The sequence below is a fragment of the Rhinopithecus bieti genome, unplaced genomic scaffold (genome assembly GCF_001698545.2).
Source record: "Rhinopithecus bieti isolate Rb0 unplaced genomic scaffold, ASM169854v2 scaffold_14009, whole genome shotgun sequence".
Taxonomy (NCBI): domain Eukaryota; kingdom Metazoa; phylum Chordata; class Mammalia; order Primates; family Cercopithecidae; genus Rhinopithecus; species Rhinopithecus bieti.
This window is the reverse complement of record NW_016808040.1, coordinates 285,224-291,465: the sequence shown is the minus strand read 5'-3', so window position 1 is coordinate 291,465 and position 6,242 is coordinate 285,224. Positions and strand designations below refer to the sequence as shown.

At 43.8% G+C, this 6,242-nt stretch overlaps 1 pseudogene across 1 annotated transcript; it reads right to left on the bottom strand.

Annotated features, from left to right (window-relative positions):
- Positions 1–1,002: 1,002 nt before the first annotated feature.
- Positions 1,003–2,617, bottom strand: LOC108537655 (tubulin beta-4B chain pseudogene; annotated as a pseudogene). Its single transcript, XR_001887884.1, has one exon. The product of XR_001887884.1 is annotated as a tubulin beta-4B chain pseudogene (transcript).
- Positions 2,618–6,242: the final 3,625 nt, after the last annotated feature.

Here is a 6,242-nt window from a genome sequence, read left to right as displayed (position 1 = left end):
AAACTTGACAAGTTACATTCATTCTCTCAAGTAACTATCAAGCTCTTTCTCTGTCTATTCTTCCAGCCCATTCTTCAAATGGGTTTCACATCTCACCTTTTCTGAGAAATATTCTGTGAATAATTCAGCATAAAGTAGTCAAGACAACTCACGTTGCTCTATGGAAATGGAGTTACATTTGATTAAAAACATCAAGAATTCAATTAATGACATGGAGCATATTCCTCATCTTTTAATTTTTTTCTTCATTTGATAATATGCTTGGTTCTGTTAAAAGCCATGTTTTAACAGATTATCATGCCAATTCTATTTGTTAATGGGAATAGCCAGGCTTAAGGAAAGTATGTAAGAATTAAAAATATAAAGCAACATGCAGAATAAACTGCTCTGGAGTACAAAATGAAACAGACATTTGATATCCGTTTGGTGTTTATTTAACTGTCTAATCCACAGAAATTTTGCAACTCCCTCTCTGTCTGAGGCTACCTTGATCATATATTCTTAATATTTGGAGGCTTTCATATAACAGCAAAACTTTTGTGTCCTCCAGTATAAATTTCTCTAAAGTGTATGTCTACCCTGGACATGTTTCTTGAGCTCCAAATTGGTGTTTCCAGTGATCAAGTGGATATTTTCACCTGGATATACTAAGGGAAACATAACTTGTACTCATTTTCTGTGCTCTACTCTGCCCCGACTCTGACAATGTTGCTCTGATATTTGCCATGCCAATTAATGGAATTAACTTGCCCCCAGTCACACAGCCTAGATATTTTCAAATCACCTTCAACTGTTTCTTTCCTCTTCTTATCTCTAGATCCAATTATTTATTAATTCTTACTTTGAACATACATATCTCTGACATCTACCTAGCTGTTCTCTGCATTTGGCCTACCACAATTCTAATTTGACTCTCTTTATCTATCTATGGAGTGATTTTTCTTTTTTTTTTTTTTTTTTTTTTTTTTTTTTTTTTTTTTTTTCACACTATTGAAAATTGCTTTAATGGTGGTGTCTGTACACGCATGGGATGAGGGACCAGGGGAAAACGAGCAAGTGCCACACACATGGCGGACAGGCCACAGGACAAGGCTGGTAGTGGGAATAAAGAGTTCGCACATCGCTTCCCTGCCCACTTCCCCGGTGGACTGAAGGCTCTAGGCCACCTCTCCTCAGTCCTCCTCGAACATCGGCCCTCCTCTCGCCCGTGGCGTCCTGGTACTGCCTGGTACTCGGACACCAGGTCGTTCATGTTGCTCTCAGGCCTCGGTGAACTCCATCTCGTTCCCATGCCCTCGCCCGTGTACCTAGTGCAGGAAGGCCTTGCGCCGGAACCATGGCCCGTCGACTCTCCGGAGATGCCGCTTGAACACGCTCCTGGATGGCCGTGCCTGTTGCCGATGGAAGGTTGGCGGACATTTTATAGCCCCGGGGCGGGATGGTCAACAGGACAGCTGTTTTTCACCATTGGTTTGGGGATCCACTCAACAAAATACAGCTGCCTGTTTTTGTTTTTGGACATTAAGCATTCTGCTCGTCCACCTCCTTTCATGGACCATGCGGCCCCTAAACACGCGCAGCAACCGTCAAGGTAGCGGCCATGGCGGGGGTCAACGCAAGCAGCCATCATGTTTTAAGCATCAAACAATTGCTGGGTGGAGCTCAGCACGTTCAGGCCGGTAGCTGCTGGCTCCCCGGCTGGTCAGCGGGGCAAAGCCGGCATGAAGGAAGTGCGGCGGGGGAATGGAACCATGTTCCACGCCAAGCTTCCGCAGGTCAGCCATTGAGCCCTGGCCCGGGAAGCGCAGGCAGGTGGTAGCCCCCTCATGGTAGCAGACACCAGGTGGTTCATGGTCACCATAGGTGGGCGGTGGTCAGCTTAGGGTTCTGAAGCAATGTCGTGAGAGCTTCGTTATCAATTGCAGTAGGTCTCGTCCTGTGTTTTCTACGAGCCTGGTGGACTGAGAGGGTGGCGTTGTAGGGGCTCCAACACTGTGTCCTGACCACCTTGGGCGAAGGCACCACACTGAACGTGTTCATGGATCCCTGTCTGGGTACTGCCTCCCGGATCTTGCTGATGAGGAGGGTCCCATCCCAGAACCCTCCGTCCCCCCACCCAGGGAGTGGGTCAGTCTGGAAACCCTCGCAGGCAGTCACAGCTTCTCAGCCTCCTTCCTCACAAACCATCCAGCCACCGAGTCAACCAGCTCCGCGCCTTCTGTGTCAGTGCCCCTTGGCCAGTTTGTCCCAGCGCCAACTCTGACCGAAGACGAAGTTGTCCGGGGAAGATCTGGCCGAAAGGCCCCGAGCGCACCGGAGTCCCATAGGTGCCCGGGGCTCCAAGATCACGAGCATCAGGGCGCGGGCGCACGTACTTGCCGCCCGGTGGGCCTCGTTGTAGTACACGTTGATGCGCTCCAGCCTGCAGGTCGCTGTCCCCGTGGTAGGTGCCCGTGGGGTCGATGCCGTGCTCATCGCTGATCACCTCCCAGAACTTGGCGCCGATTTGGTTGCCGCACTGCCCGGCCTGCAGGTGCACGATTTCCCTCATGATGGCGGCGGCGGCTGGGACGCGAGCGGAAGTAGAGAAACAGAAGCGAAGGAGCGGGCGCGCAAAGTGCTCTATGGAGTGATTTTTCAATCAGCTTTCTTGACTATAGTGTCTACTCACATCTAATTCAATGATCTCTCTAGAGTGTAAATATAATCATGCACATTACTGCCCCTCCTCACTGGAGAACAGAGCCTAAGCTCTTAGGCACCCCCAGGGTTTGGTACCTATCACTTCCTACTCTGCCTCTCTCCATACTCATTTCATAGTTTTCTCACGTGCTTCCTCACAATGTTTGTGTTCCAGTGATGCCTAACTGTTATCAGTTTTCCAAATATGTCATACTGTTTCATGCCTCTGAACTGACGTTTGTGCCATTTATACTACTTGGATTTATCCTTTCCTCCTAGTTGGCTTGAAAACATGTTCAAGTTGAAGCCCAGGTATTCCCTTCCATTCTAAATTTCACTTATTGTGGGGTGGGGAGTAGAGTTTTGAGAATTTTGTTGTAATTATTGGTTATTTTTCACATGCCTCATTTTTATTACTTCTTCGTTTTTTTGCAGCAGCAGAAGCAGGATTTTATTCCATCACCTAGGCTGAAGTGCAGTGGAGCTGCCATTACCTTGAAATCCTGGGCTCAATCAATTATCCCAAGTAGTAGGACTATACAGGCATTTGCCACCATGTCCAGCTAATTTTTTATTTTTATTTTTTGTAGAGTTAAAGTCTTGCTATGTTGTCCAGGTTGGCTTCAAACTCCTGGCCTCAAATTGTCCCTCACCTTGGTCACCCAAAGTGCTGGGATTACAGGCATGAGCTATTGTACCCAGACATATTACTTATATTCTATTGCAGTTATTTTCAAAGAATCTCTCTCTCTCTCACTCTCTCTCTCTCGCGCGCGCGCTCTCTCTCTCTCTCTCACACACACACACAGAAACACACACACACACACACACACAGACACATACACACAATTAATTCTAGCTCTCCTAGGAGACTAAATTCTTATTTTGGGAAGAGTCAAATATATTTACCATTTTATTCTCAGCATTTAGCACAGTAAGCTTACAAAAATGCTTGCTGAATGACCAAAAGAAGAAATGCATTAGAAAATGTGAGTGAGTAGTGAATGGGAGTCATTCCTGAAAAGAAGAAACTTTTGAAAAACTGCACGGCAAAATGTAAAGCATTTTAAAGAGTTAATAAGTAACCCAATTCATCCAAAGCAAAGATTCTAAATGATTCTGTACAGCCAAACATCCTCATTAGCAACAAGGCTAAGGCCGTAACTTAAAGGCATTCATATTTTATCCCCTTTGGATCATTAAGGAAACATTAGGGGATTTCCTTCATATATCTTGATTATGTAGTTAATGGTAATAATATTTTATCCAGGTCCTCTTTGCATAGTGACTACTGCTACCTGGGTTTTGTATAAAAGTGACCACCATGCATACTACCTGTATAAGCTCTAGTGGAAAAAAGAAATAAATACACATTTTGTGTGTGACTTAAAGGTATCTTAGTGGCCAATTTAGTCTGTAGCATTGATGAGTCAATCAGCTGAGCCATAAGGCAGCTGCAAATTTGGATCATGCACAAAATGCTCAATTTGTTGGCCATATGTAGGCATAGACTTTGTGATGAATAAGCAAGACTAAACCAAGTCTTTTCTTATATGGGGAGTGCACATGCATGTTGATGAGCCATAAGAGCAATCCTCTGCTGACTCGGGAAAGCAGAAAAGAAAGCCCCCAAAGATCCATCTTTTATAAAAAGAAAATGTACAAACTACCACTAAGTTCATTTGCCTAGAGATCTAATTTATTCATACCTGTTAAGGACACAAAACCATTCAGTTTATTGACTTCTGGAATCAGTAAATTTATTACTAAAGATTTGTACATGGAAAATGTAGTCAATGGAGACAATTCACTACTGCAGAAGGTCAATTGGGCACATTAATGGCCGATTCTCTGAAGCATGAAGGATCATTTTAGGGCTAGCATTACTATTTGTAGTTAAATAGTCAGGTAAATGTTAAAAGGGCAAACAAATTTCATTTCCCTAGGCATTAGCTGAGGCCAGAGAGAACAGGAAGTCAGCCACATTTTCTACTCATCTGTCCCAAGCCCTTTGACTCCTGTTCTGGGGAACGAAGGTTATTTTCCAGTGCCCTCTAGCAGTCTTTGGTCCTTGACTAGCCCAATGAATGCCATGCATGCTGTGAACAGCTGCGCTCCAGCTGAGCCATGGCCAGGAGGAAGGTCTCTTCCGCAGATTTAGGCAGAATTTCAAAATGCAAAAAGTATGTCTTTAATGTCCTTTTTAACCTTAACTCTGCCTTTATCTTTCTCTATTCCTGTCAGGCATCCTGGAACTTAATGCACCCTCCTCCACTGCCCATGACTCTGTCCCTTGACCATAGAACCTCATCTATGACAGTTCTCCCAAAGTAGCACCATGAATATGTGATCCTTCTCTACATCTCCTTATCAAAACTACTCTCTCCTTTGAGTCATTGCTTACGGAATTTCCTGTCAGTGAGAATTACCTGAAAAAATATATCAGATAAGTGTGTTTAGCAAGGCCTCTGATTATTTTAACTGAGAGAAGAAATGTTTGTGGAAATTTTAGGTGGCATGGCAGGATATGAATAAACACATTTTGGCAAAGGGAAATTTTGGAAACCGCAAATCATACCACTTTTATGACTGTGGTAATCTGGCTCTGAAATTTGCCATCACAACAGAACAAAACAAAACATAATACCATGGAATTTTTCTAACATATCTCAGTTCTTACTTCTTTTGGAAAGTGTTCCCTGGGTGTTTCAGCTCACAGGAGTCTTGCCCTAGAGACTGCAAGAAGTAACTGGTAAACAGCATATCCTTCATGTTTGAGTAAGACCTTCATGTTTCACTGGACCTAAGGATTTAGGTTACATTTGTTTATTTACAAAGTTTTTCACCCATGTTGGGCACTCAGAATATATTTCCTTTGTAACTCCTCATAAATAGGAGACTTTTTTTTTTTTTTTTTTTTTCTGCCCTGTGCTTCTGTTTACAATGGGGTTATCTGAAAAATATACAGAAACTGCATTCTAAGTTCCCAGAGGAGTCATGGTTTGCAGAAGGCCGGAGACTGGCTCCAGGCCTTAAAAACACAATGGAGGGTGCTTCACCTCGCTGTCCCTGAATCCCAGCCAACTCAGGTTAATAGTGCCCAAAAGTCATTTTCTGGCCTACTCACATCGTTGGAAGGGGATGGCATGATGGTGGCAATTTCAGACATCCACCTCCCAGATGAGAATGGCCATATGGACTCAGAGCTGGAAGGGAGAGGATGATGAGTTTGGAGGCAGCAAATATGAATGGATAAGGAAGCGATTTGAGCCAGGCTGCCAGGGAAAGCAGGGCACAAATGAGGAAAAACGGTTTAGAGGAAACAGCTTATGACTGGAGATCAGGATACCTGAGTTTTTTCTGGCTCTGCCTCCATTCAGCTAGTGACCTTGGAGAAGTTATTTATATTGTCTTGGAGATTTTTCTTTTCTGTGTGTGAAACAAAATGTGTTTGTTTGTCTGTACAGTTTCTTTCAGTTCCAGAATTCTAAGGGAGAGATTCTTAAATAGTATTGTGTTATCAAATAATTTTACTCTGTAAATCATATATATATATATAT